We start from the raw sequence: 13985 nt of genomic DNA on the forward strand, positions 1-13985 counted from the left end.
GCACCATTTGTCCCACATAGGCTATCCGAAATTCATTTGGTAATTGGAGTGATCATATGTGTTAGCTAGTATGATTTATTCAAAGGAAAAATCAAATGACAGTAGGTCATTTTGGAACAAGGCACCTGCCAAATCAGGCTCTGACCCTCTCACAGAAAATGCGAGATACAGGTGCTGTCTTCCTTAATGATGACATTTCAAAGAGATGGTTCCTAGGTCCTTGAGAAAGACACTCCTGGGTCATAAAAGTGGTAAGAGGCTGATTTAGCTTTTAGTAAGATTTATATGCATTTCAAAGAAACAGAGATAGAGCCAACAAATTTTCTAAAGTAGATGCTGAAAGAAGAAGCAGGTGAAGCCTCTTCCCTTATTTTCGACAGGAAGAACTGAGCCTCTTATTTTTAATTCATATTTGCTCTTACAACCTTTCATCGGTCACTTCTTTTTTGGCCACGTTTTCCTCCAGTGTAGAAAAAAGGGGAAGATCTATATCAGCATTCATAAACTACCTGCCCACCAAGTTTGAGAACTAGTGAAGTACCACAAGGAAGAGCTTCTGAAGTCTTGTGCTTTTTCATGTCCCTTCTTGTCGTAGACTTAATAATAATGATAATAACAGCAACACTAATAATAATAAAAATGGCAGTCTCTGAAGGCAGAAAATTTTAGGTCCAAGCTTGAGATCCTCACCAACTAAAAACGTGACCCAGGAAAAAATATTTTCCTAATTTCCAATTACCTCACCTGTAAGTAGAGATTTGAGATAGAGGTGGGGTTTTTTTTTTTTTTTTTTTTTTTTTTAATGCGTTACGCGGGCCTCTCACTGTTGTGGCCTCTCCTGTTGCGGAGGACAGGCTCCGGACGCGCAGGCTCAGCGGCCATGGCTCACGGGCCCAGCCGCTCCGCGACATGTGGGATCTTCCCAGACCGGGGCACGAACCCGTGTCCCCTGCATCGGCAGGCGGACTCTCAACCACTGCGCCACCAGGGAAGCCCTTTTTTTTTTTTTTGAGATAGTGGTTTATATAAAGTTACTGTAAGGATGAAATAAGGTAGTGTCATTTTACCTCCCTTCCTTATTAAGGGGATCGCTATTTCATGATATGCAGTCTATATATTAATGGGAATGATAAGCAGTTTCGTTTATTCACCCTGAATTGAAGCTTTGAATGCTAAATATGTCTGTCAGAATGTAATACTTTTTTTTTGATGTTTTGGGTTGTTCCTTATTTATTTATTTATTTTTAAAATTTTAATTGAAGTATAGTTGATTTACAACATCAGGTAAGTTTCAGGTATACAGCACAGCGATTCAGATTCTTTTCCCTTATAGGTCAGAATGCAACACTCTTTATCCATGGCTGAGGTCAGTGTTTCACCAAAGTGTGGGACTCATATCACCTGTCATCCATGTGGTCCAGGTGACCCATTTAATAACATTGAATCACATGGTGGGGTGTTATTCATTGCTCAGAATTGTTCAGAATAGTTAAATACATTAAAAACTTACTTTGGTGCTTGCTTCAGCAGCACATATAATAAAATTGGAACGATACAGAGAAGATTAGCATGGCCCCTGCACAAGGATGACATGCAAACTTGTGAAGTGTTTCATATTTTTAGAAGATGTGGTATGTATATACAATGGAATATTACTCAGCCGTAAATAAAGAGTGAAATAATGCCATCTGCAGCAACATAGATGGACACAGAGATTATCATACTGAGTGAAGTAAGTCAGACAGAGAAAGACAAATATCATACGATATCACTTATATGTGGAATCTAAAAAAAGGGTACAAATGATCTTAGCTACAAAACAGAAATAGAGTTACAGATGTAGAAAACAAACTATGGTTACCAGGGGGTAAGGGGTGGGAGGGATAACTTGGGAGATTGGGATTGACATATACACACTACTATATAGAAAATAGATAACTAATAAGGACCTACTGTATAGCAGAGGGAACTCTACTCAATACTCTGTAATGACTTTTATGGGAAAAGAATCTAAAAAAGTGGTTATAGGTATATATATGACTGATTCACTTTGCTCTACACCTGAAACTAACACAACATTGTAAATCAACTATACTCTAATAAAAAAATTTTTTAAAACCTCTTACTTTGGTTTAAAATGCCTAAAATACATCTCAAAAATGTCTAATGCCCCCTCCTCTTTCAATAAAGCCTTTGACAAGCAACTATGTTTTTCTAGAACTTAATATTTGTTTAGTTTTTCCTCAATTTATTTTTGCACTTTCCTTCTAAAGACAAATGGTGCTAGGTTTTCAAGTATGATAGTAATAAAAAGATTCTTTTTTAGTACATTTAAGTAAAAAAAATGAGGTTATTTAAAGAAATATTTAAAATAGAATGAGTGGTTTCTACACAGTTATGACCAGTGTAGACATGCCTGAAAATCAGCATTTCCCATACTTCAGAGATGGTAAACAGAAACCGTAGCTTTAGACTCTCATAATCAAAGAGGAAGATGAGTAGATGGAAAGTCTGAAAACAGAAGCCAGAGCCAATCTTGTCATGGCATAAATGTGAGTACTTTATATTCTGGCTGAAAGGCCAGGGTCAGTATATAGAAAATTTAGTAGAACTTTCTATGAAAGAGAGCTGGATGACATTGTATAAAAATGTTTATTAACCTTTTCAAACCACATGTATGCTTCTCTTTTTTTCTTTTTTTTGCGGTACGAGGGCCTCTCACTGTCGTGGCCTCTCCCGTTGCGGAGCACAGGCTCCAGATGTGCAGGCTCAGTGGCCATGGCTCACGGGCCCAGCCGCTTCGCGGCATGTGGGATCTTCCCGGACAGGGGCACGAACCCGTGTCCCCTGCATCAGCAGGCGGACTCTCAACCACTGTGCCACCAGGGAAGCCCACGTGTATGCTTCTTTAAATGCATTGATACAACTCTGGTGTACAGAACAAGAAGATCATGGTCCTACTGATCAAGGCATTTTGTAAAACTCTGATAAACTCAGTTTGAGAGGGATATTAACAAAATAAAGCATATCCGAATAAGTAGGAGAAGTATGATAAAGATTTTGAAACCTGTATCATGAGAGCTGAGGCTGAAGAACCTAAGAAAATTAATTCTGATGAACATGGATAGTGAAATCCTCTTTGTACTTCTCAACGTGGGTCACACGAAAAAGGAGCCAGACAGATGAGGACTTGCTAACAAATAAGGTCCAACAGTAGAATCAGCATCTACTTTGGGTAGTGAGAGCTCCATCACCAGAGGTAATCAAACAGGTTAGGCAGTAGCTGACGAGTGTGCAGTCACAGATGTGTGCAGTTCTGGGGAGGTGAACATAACACCTTGTTTGGGGTGTGTTGTGTTGAGGGGCAGGGTTAGAAAGGGAGTTATTAAGTGAAAAATAACTGCTATGTTTAGGCTATCTACCAGTATTTTGGACCACATGTTTCAGTGTATGAAGAACTTTTAAAATTTACTTTTAAACGTGTAGAATCGCTTAATTCCCACCCCAAACAACAACAACAACAACAAAATCTTCATATAACATTGATGCTTCAGAATCATGCCTCTCATCCAGGGTCTTCAAAGACCAGAAGGAAAGCTAGGAGCACATGCCAGTCTGCAAAGTGCAATGGCAGAGATATATGTAGGGGAAGATGGACCCAGAGCATGTTTTGCGGTAATTATGGGCTCTGCTGACAGCCAGCTCGCTTTTCCTTCGTGTTTTCATGCCTTCCATAAGCCGACTTTGAGGCTTCAGTTGAAAAAACGCCCAGACCCTGTAGCTTCCGGCTTAGAACTTTGAACATTTGAAGGTTGCAAAATGTGACTCTAACCAGGAGATGGCAGCATCTACCTAGAGATGCACCAAGCAGCGGCTGCTACCTCACAGCACCGTGGAATGTGTTAAGGAACACTAGAGGGCGCTACGTTCCCACTGCTGGTCAGAGATGGGGCTGGTTCAGAGCACCTCGTAGGGAACAGTCCTCCCCAAGTCTCCACCCTACACCTATTCACAGAGAGGGTCCTGTGGCTGTCTGCATAGGTGTGACTATCTCTGTCTCTCTCTCTCTCTCAGTCTCTCTCTCTCTCTCTCACACACACACACACACACACACACACACACACACACACACACACACACTCAATTTCCAAGCTGACACAGGACCAGTGAGCTACCAAATCTCAAGTTTCAGAGGCAGCTGTCATCTCTTCTTTACCTACTCTTTTACACGTTGGCAGTCATGGGAAGTGTTCTACATTAAATACCTGTTTCAGTGGCAGGATTTATTAGACTCCCAGGTCAACCAGGGCACCAGATGGACAGAAGTTGTATCCAGTAGGAAACAACAGCAAATAAGGAGCTAGGACTCTCTGCGTGCTTCTATGCAGTGAATGTATGTAACCAATGAGATTTTAGACATATATACAGTTTAATTTTGTGAGAGAAGTAACTGTATCCCCCCCTTTAAACTTGGGGCAGCTGATTCTCAGTGTTGTTTCTTAGTCACTTCTGCATTGTCATAAACTACCTAGTGGTGGAAAAGAGGTTCAATCCCAAATTTACCTGATTGCAAACACTGTTCTTTCTACAGCCTCTTTCTAGTTTCCCCTGCAACACTGGGACAACAAGAAATATTCAATCCCCTGAAAGGAATTTAGTGTCACTTGTGATTGTTTTCCCTTTTCCAAATAGAATGCAGTTGAATTAAACAAAGACTTTTTGGTCAGATCCTACTCTGGGCCATACCTCTCCAGGGCCCTCAGCGATTTCTTAGTCTGTAGGCCGAAGAGGAGATGTTTAAGGGGGGAGCATAGCACCTGTATTCAAATATGCAAACATGCAGGGGATGTTTTGGGAGCTCTCGGTGGTCAGATGTAAGCCTATAAACAGAAAATAGAAATAGAGGCAGAGTGTATCTCATTTAAAGGAAAACACTGGCACACGTGCCACTGTCCTGCAGCGGAATGGGTAACCTGGTGAGGGCATCAGTAAACACTTGATGGACTGATGAGACACACAAGCAGAAAATTCTTCCCACGCATGGCATGTGCGAAACCAAAGCTGGGAGCACAATAACGGCTGAGGCAGGCTCTGTGCTTGCTTTGTTGAGCCTTCAGTCGGATGGGAAAACAGGTATTACAACCATAAGCGTGTGAAAGGTACTATAATAGGAGAAAGAAGAGAGTGCTAGGGAGCCTGGCAGAGAAGCACCTGATCCCATCTCAGGGGAGTTGGAGAAGAATCCCCACAGAAAGGTTGTCTAATTAGAGACCTGAATAGCAAATAGAAGCTAGTTGGATAAAGAGAATAGGAGAAAGAGAGAAATTTCCTATGGAAATAACCCACCTTCCCCAAAACAGAGGTTCCTGTGACTTCCTATATGTATGTGAACCTTTCTAAAACACCTAGAAAAATGTCTTATTTCATCTGTTATCTACTGCTATCCAACAGACCACCTCAAAATGTTGTGTCCTGAAACCATGACTATTTGTTTGCTCGTGGTTCTGCCGTTTGGGCTGGGCTCAGCCGGGTGGTTCTTCTCTTGGCTTGTTTGCGATCCATCATGGGGCTGCTGTCACCTGTTAGCTCAGCCTGGGTGGGCTGGTGGCATTTGGTGTTAGCATTCTCTGGGGGCACTTTGGATCTTCTCCACATGGCTTTATATTCTCCAGTAGGAACGACTGAATTATTTAATATTGTGGGCTCAGGCCAGCATTTCCAAAGAGCAAAAGAGGACATTTCAAGGCCTCTTGGGAACTGGGTTGTAGAATTAACATAGTGTCACTTCCACCACATCGTATTATTCAAAGCAAATTTAAGGCTAAAGAATGAGTAACTAGAATCCTATTTTTGTTGGGAGGCATTGCAAAATACTGTGATCATGTTTTTCAACCGACCAGTGTCACGCTGAGAAAACCCAAAGTAGAGTCGATTAAAGGTGAATCCAGAAACGTGACGTTTGAGCTCAGTCTTTAACGATAAGATTTTATTAAGCAGAACAGAAGAGAGCACAGCATAGCAGGGGGAGGCTGGAGAGCATGGCTGGACTGTTTGGAGAAGTTCACAGGGTTGGGTATCAGAGTCAGGGGAATAATTGCAGGAAAAGACACAGCAGGAGAAAAGCATCCTCACCTCTCAGCAGTATCCCACAATGCACTGGGATGCCTATGGAGTGATCATAAAGGGCCCTGTATAATCAAGGTAGGAGCTCAGCAAGATAACATTTACATAAGGAGATTTAGACCATAAGTCTTGTTTTTGTACATCTGAAGTGTCATTTCACAGACCCTGCATGAAGCAGCCTCAGAATTATTTCATTCCTATCGATTTGGTTGGAACCTTAATTACTAGGACTTGCTGGGTCTCCTAGTTCGATTATTTCTGTGAGTCCTACCTGCTTTGGTCATGTTACTTCCCTAGGAGTAGAGGAGAAATGCTGTTTTCTTAGCTGGCTGCAAAAACTCCATTGGGTTTCCTCGTGGACACAAACCCAGTGAGTCTGAGGACCGTTAGGAAAGCACATGGACTTCAGCACGTGAGGGCAGAAGCCATCTAAACCGACACACACCTGCTGACAGTAGGATCTCCACAGGATTCCCCCCTACCCCCCCCCCCCCCATTTATCTTTAATTGGTAGGGAGAAAACATTTTATCGCTGAACAGCCAGTGAGAGGAAGAACTGGAGAGCAAGCAACTTTTTGGCAAAGCCGAGAGAGGGATGAATCAGATCACCGAAGGTCATACGATAGCCAGATGATCTAAACCACTGCGGATGGATTGCAAACATTTCCTCACATTTTTGGTTGCTCTGTGGGCAGGAACAAAGCATGATTTAAAATTAAAACGCAAACTCTCTGTTTTGAGCAAATCCTTCTGTCATTTTGAGGTGGGCTGGCAACCACGTAGCCTATATGCTGAGAAAGCCTTTTGAAAATCAAGTAGAGACACGTTCTAGAAGCAATGGCAGGCATAACAAGTGTCTTCCGCTTCCTAAACATCCCCCGTTGTTCCTTTCAACCCGAAGGAGCATCTTTTGAAATACAAACCAAGAATCCAGCCGTTCTTAATAGTTATCAGTGGGCATTCACGTTGTTTGGTCAGCCTTAAGGCTGGCAAAAACTATTCCTTTGTTTTGCTTTGGGGAGAAGCGGAGGCTCTTAGAGGTGGCAGGAATAAAAACCTGTTGACTCGAAGCATTTTGTGTTAGGTTAGCTAAAAATGAAGTGCCCCTGGGCCCTGGGTTGCCTGTGTTTTGCTAAGATAGGAAGGATTTCCTCAGGGACAGACAGGCCTGGGGTTAATTATGCTGCTGGGTGAATTCATCACTAAATCTTTTTTTTTTTTTAACCAACAAAGACAAATTACCTCATATGTTTTAAAAGGCCCTAAAAAAAATTAGGTGAGTGAATCAAACATCCAGCCAACACATGAACCCAGAGTCAGCAGTTGGCAGCCTGCCAGAGAGATTCCTCGTTGTTGGTTTGTATAGACAAAGATGAGAACAGGCGGCCATCCTCGGGCATAGAGTTCGCGTGAGCTTTCACATACCACGATCTTCGCTACAGTCATTGAGAGGAGGGGTATTATTATTACCTTCATGTGTAAGCGAGGAAATTGTGAACGTCGGCACCATGGATGCAGAAGCTTGGGTCTTACAGACACACAGCTCTGAGTCCCGATTCTGTACCTACCCGTCATTTGCTGCAAGGATGACGTTGAGATTTAAAAATCTCTTTGACACTCAGTCTCCCCATGTTTACAGCGGGGATGACAATACCTACCTCCTAGGCTTGTGACAGCAGAATTCATTCACGTTACACACTCACAACATACCGTACACGCAAGTCAAAAGTGCTTCTTTTGCCAGGTGGTTAATAAGCAGTGGACCCAGACTATCTGTGTTCAAACTCTAGCTCTGCTCTCTACCGAAATCATAAACTGGAGAACTAGTTTAGCTTCTCTGTGCCGCATTTCCTTGTTTAGAAAACGTGGGCAATTATAACAGCTGTCCCAATGGTTTTCTGTGAAGCTTAAAGCTGATAATGATGGGTAAAGTCAATAATAGGCACTTAGGGCTTCCCTGGTGGCGCAGTGGTTGAGAGTCCGCCTGCCGATGCAGGGGACACGGGTTCGTGCCCCGGTCCGGGAAGATCCCACACGCCGCGGAGCGGCTGGGCCCGTGAGCCATGGCCGCTGAGCCTGCGCGTCCGGAGCCTGTGCTCCGCAACGGGAGAGGCCACAACAGTGAGAGGCCCGCGTACCGCAAAAAAAAAAAAAAATAATAATAATAGGCACTTAGATGATGATAATGATGATAGTAGTGATTCTCTTATCTCTCAGATGATTTGTCCAGGGTCCCATAGCATGTGTCCAGGGTCCAGTCTTAGGAATTCTAGCTTTAAGTTGTAAGGTTTTTCCGTTGTGACTCAGGAGCGCAGAATGAAGTGCAAGGATGGGAAACAATTTGAAATCCCAAGAGATGAGATTTCTGTGGTGGTAGAAAAGACTTGAGCAACTTTCAAGAGACGGTGCAAGTGTGGGAAGGCTGGGCTAATGCCTTCCTTATGGCCAGGATGGGATCTCTCAGGCTTTGATGTGGGAGGCTCAGAAATGAGGTTATACTGCAAGACCTACATCGTCTCTCTAGTCTGTGCACAAATTGTGTTGGACATGGGACTGAATTATGGAGCTGTTGGATCCGGGTTGCGGTCTTCAGCTCAAGTTTGAGAGAGCGATCTCTGACGTGGTCACGGGAAAACCATAATTCCTTTATTATTTCTCCCTTTGTCCCCATGGCTTCCTCTTTTTGGGGAAATATCTGGGGGTAGTCATTTATACGTGTAGTAAAAAGTATCTTATCCTGTATCATTCAGTCATTGACTCACTTTCTGTGTACTACTACTTGCCTGAGGTCAAATGGCCAATATATTACGTTTCAATGTCCTTATCTGTAAAACTGGTAATATGAGTATCCCTTAAGATCTCGTTCAAGACCGTATAAGATAATATAGGTAAAACATTTAACTCTTATTGGTTAGTTGCTGGTTTACTACTTATTGAAAACTCTATTAGAATCACATTAGGGATACAGCAGCAAGAGAGGGATTTGGTCTTTCTGGTTATTGTCTGAAGGTCTAGGTTTGAGTCCTGACTCTGCCACTGATGATTAATGTGACCTATTCCAAGTCACTTTTTCTCTCAGACTCTTTTCTTCTTATCTGTAACATTAGGATATTGGAAAAGGTCAACATTGAAAGGTTATCTTCCAAGAAACATTAGTCTCATGAGATTGTCCTCAGAATGAAAAGGGGTTCGGTGGGCATATAAGTTTGGGGGAGTTTGTATCTTAGATTCCTCTCCTAGAAATCGTCAGTACACATCACCATAGTAAAGACCCTGCAGCGAAGGAGTCCAATAATAAAGAAACCTGTTTGATTGGGTTTAAACTGAAGTTTCCCAAAGCCATTTGATCACCGGACCTTTTTCCCTTTAGAAAAGCAAATTACTTTGCCGTGGATTATTCTTTGGGACATACTGAAGCGGGTAATCTCCTAAGAGCCTTTTCAACATCGACGATCTTTTCCCCTCTGCCAACATCACCTACGTTTGATGTTTCTTTCTGTAGTTGCAGCATCAGGTATAAGTCAGGATGCTCTCCTTGTTGATACAGGTCACATCTGTCAATCCCAAACCATGTGGCATGGACAGCTGAGAAGTCTATATTTACACAGAGCTGCATGGATACGACACACACCCATCTGTGTGCACAAAGACGATGAGAATATGAAACATCTAAAAAAGCATTTCACAACTTTCTATTGCTGCCAAAACTGTTTGGTTTTTATTTAAAAATTTTTTTTCACTGTTCCCTGGGCAACCTTTTTTTCCAATTGTGTCCCAGTTTTCTCACCCAAATGGAGAGAAAAGCTTGGACCCAGAGCCTTTCATTGCCTTCTGAGTAGCTGAGCCAAGTCAGATTGATGGTCTGGAAACCAGAAAGTTCGGATTCCATTTCTGCCTGTGCCATGAACTTGACCTTGATTTGGAGCAAGTCACCTGTCCAGTCAAATCCTGCATTTCTCCACGTAGAAGGTGGAGGGAGCTGAGCTAGATTGGTCTCTGTGTTCTTGCCCGGCATGAGATGCGGTTCCTTCTAGAGAAATGGCATCTGAAGGCAGCTTTTTGGTCCAGCCGTCTCAGTTTGTTCCTGCAGCCTCCTGTAGTAGCCATCTGATCTGCATGGTTTGCATTAGCCTCCCTGCACCAATAAGCAATAGCAGGGGATGGGAACAGTTCAGGTCCCTCTGGCTCTTTAATTTTAAAAAAAGTTTTCTTGTTTTAAAGTTTTTATTGGAGTATAGTTGATTTACAATGTTGTGTTAGTTTCAGGTATACAGCAAAGTGAATCAGTTATACATATACATATATCCACTTTTTTTAAGATTCTTTTCCTATATAGGTCATTCCTCTGGCTCGTTTAAAAGGGGCTGTACTTCACCCACTTCATGCCATTGCCTGTACGGTGTCCTCTTCATTCTTGGGGAAAATGCTCTATTAGGACAGCCTTTGTCCACTAGATCAATGGCCTGGATTGTAGGGATTTGGGTGTTTTTTTTCTTTTTTTATATTATAGCAAAAGAAATACTAATGCAAACCCTAAATTATGTGAAGGCTTTTACTTAAATCCACAAAAGCAATGAGAACCAGACCTGGGCTTGCAAGGAGGGCCAGACACAAAGGCTTAGGTTAAGGCATGAGGATCAGCTTCAATTTTGAGGTTAAAGATTGTTCCTTCTTTTGTGGCTCTGTCAGGCTCTTGACATCACTTAAGCATAATTGATTCGGGAAGGGGGGACTGAATCCTGGGAATGTGCACACTGGCTTCTGTTTCTCCAAAACTGTGCTTTCAAGGAGCTCAAATTCCCTGAACTACTGAGCACAGAGATCCTCTCCCCAGAAAAGGCCCGAAGTGTTGATTTTGTGCCCCTCTCCGTGCTCCATAGGCGATCAGCTAATTAAGACCTAGTTGGGGCTTGTCTGGACCCCGCCCCCCCCCCCCCCCCCCCCGCTGGAACTTCCAATGGGGGGATATTCATACATTTGCAGGTGGAGGAGCATCAAAGACCTGGGCTGTCTCTGGGTGGCTCAGTGACTTTACTACCCTGTGATCGTGGACCAGGCATTTAACCCCTCCTGGCCCTACTCAGCTTCCTTTTCTGGGCAGTGCGGTACATAATGCCTGCCATGAACCTCTCATGGGGCAGCTCTGCTGGGACCCTCTTCCTTCTTCCCCAGTTTGTTCTGTAATATCCGTGGAACATCTTGCCTTTGTCTTGACCTTGTTCTCTGGTGTCTTGGAGATTTGGCAAAGGTTGGCCCCTCTTCTGGCAACAACCTTCCTCTTTTGCTTGGTGATGGTGTACTCATTCTTCCAGGCTCAAATGGAGTGTTTTCTTCCCAGGTAGTTTTTCTTGACGTTTCAGGGTATATTTTCCTTCTCCGTGTTCCCCTCTCACACCCTGTATTTCCATTTGTCATGGCACTTAGGAAACCCGAAGTCCCCACCCCCAAGATGCTCACAGACCTGTGCTTCTTCTACAGTTGTATGTTTCCAGCATCCCATCCCCTTTAGGGTGGTTAATGCTATCCTAGGCATATCACAGTTGGTGAATGGAAGTGAAGAAGCTATCTCATTTTCACACACCGGTGGTGAAAAAGGTCTTTCTAGTGAGTTGGGTGAAGGAAAAAAATCTTGGTCTGTCATGAGCCAAGATACTTTACATATTGTACCTCATTTAACCTCTTCCAAATTCTGATGATGTATATGGTAACAATGTAATTTGAAAGAGGAAAAAATGGAATCACAGAGAGTTTAAGTAACTTACTCTGTTAGTTGGATCCTTTGGGAAGGAGACACTGAGATGGAATTAGTAGTTCTGGTGGCTCATTGTCTGTGTGTGTGTGTGTGTGTGTCAGACTGGGGGATGGGGCAGCGGCTTTGACAAAGTGTGGGCCAATTCAACAGGGAGCTCCAGAGCAATGATTGCTCATTAGGGATGTCCCACGTTGAGCAGAAATGGTCATCCTCCAGTATCCCCACTGTGCTCAGAGGCTGATGTGAGTAATGAGGGTAGTGTAGCTGAAAGTTCTCAGCTAACTGTACTCCCTGCCATATTGAATCTAGATGTCCCAACAAAGCCATAATATGCAAGTGGGTCATTCTGACTTTAAAGCCCTTTTTTTTTTTTTTTACTACACTACACTTCTGAAATTTAAGGGGCCTCCTATTACATATCCTGAAATAAAGTTTCATAAATCAACTGGATGACCAACATTAACACAATACCAACATAAATGTGACACTTGAGTTTAAGCTCTTACGTAAAACAAGAGAGAAGGTGACCTCATGCACAATCTTGCTTCCATTACTTTATTTCCTCTCTCTTGAAACTGTGTCTTGGCAGGACCTACAGGGATTGTATAATATACTGAATGATTAAAAGTTGTTAGAACTCCACACGATTGAACCTACTGATTAAACAACTGTATGGACATCCAAATCGCTTAACAGGCCTCTCATGGTCGCCAAGTGTTGTAACCCTGGGCTGGAAAGGCAAGGGATTTATACAAGCTGGAATGCTTCTCGTGCTTCCTCTACCAGGGCTTGGTCTGAGCCAAGTCTTGATTAACCATGACCTCAATCTTCATCACAGACATCCTAGGACTGCAACCTTCCCACCACCTTTTTCCGTGGCCACAGGAGGGCCATCAGAGTGAGAGGGCACATGATCTATCACAGTGTGAACTCTCTGGAGTATTCAGAAAACTACGAAATCAACGCAAAGCCTCTTCTTTCAATCCAGTGCTTTAAAATAGCTGCAGGATCAGATATCAACTAGAGAGAGTGAGTTGGGTTCAGCTTTCCCTCAGATGATTCCTTTGCTCAGTTGGGTAAAGCCAGGTCTAGAAATGGTAGTAATGGTAAAGTTTCAATCACTCTACTTCTCAGACCCCAACCTAGAGTTAATGAGTACCTCTGGGGTTAGAGCTCAGAATCATTACTTTATTAGTGATCTGTCTGAGCTCATCTCAAGAGGATGAGCAGACTAGTGGCAGCCCCTAGAGTCTTGAACCCCATCCAAGTCTTCACTGATGTTAAAAATCCTAGTCCCAAGGTGGCCAGTTGTTTAGTGGGAGGGACAAGCCTAACACCCAGTCCAGTAGTCCGTTAGAATTATAGGGAGCCATAGAGCTCTTCAAATCAACATGTTGGTGGCTGGCTCATCTGGTGGTGAGCTTCCCATCCCTGGAGATAATCAAGCAGATGTAGGAAGGTTATCGGTTAAGAAGGCTGTAGATAAGAGTCTTGAAGAGGGAAGGAGGTGGGAATCCATAAATTCTCTTGCAACTCCTCTGAAAGTCAGCCTCTCATAAAGGTAGACACAGACAATCCAGTAGGAAAAAAAAAATCACTGTAATTCAAGGCTAATATCATATCTGCCAACACCTTTCTTCAGATCATGCTCTGGTGTCTAGGCATTTACCTTCTAACTTTCAAATCCAGTTGCATCAATTTTTTGCTAATGTCAACAACAGTCCCCTCTTACAGCTCTCTATTGTCCCCCCTGACTACAAGATCTTTCCAATCCCATCATCCCCTTCCCTTCTGGACCCCATCCCTTACCAGTTCCCCTCTTATCTCAGAGCATGACATAAACTTGGATGCCACCTATATTAACTACATATTACAGTGTAACAAATTACCCCCAGATTGAGTGGTTTTCACTAATAAACATGTATTATCTCACAGGAATTTAGAAGTGGTCAGCTGTGTGGTTCTGGTTTGAGTTCTCTCATGAGGTTTCAGGAAAGATGTTAGGCGGGTCTCAGTCATCTGAACGCTGGGCTGGGGAATCTGCTGAGCCAAGATGCCTCACTTACATGGTTCTGGTTGTTGTCAGGGGGCCTCAGGTCTTCTTCATGGG

General features: G+C 43.1%; 1 non-coding gene across 1 annotated transcript; it reads left to right on the top strand.

Annotated features, from left to right (window-relative positions):
- Positions 1–1514: 1514 nt before the first annotated feature.
- Positions 1515–1621, top strand: LOC136141577 (U6 spliceosomal RNA). Its single transcript, XR_010657751.1, has one exon. It is a non-coding gene; the product is annotated as a U6 spliceosomal RNA (small nuclear RNA).
- Positions 1622–13985: the final 12364 nt, after the last annotated feature.

This window comes from Phocoena phocoena, chromosome 20 (genome assembly GCF_963924675.1).
Source record: "Phocoena phocoena chromosome 20, mPhoPho1.1, whole genome shotgun sequence".
In the NCBI taxonomy this organism is placed as follows: domain Eukaryota; kingdom Metazoa; phylum Chordata; class Mammalia; order Artiodactyla; family Phocoenidae; genus Phocoena; species Phocoena phocoena.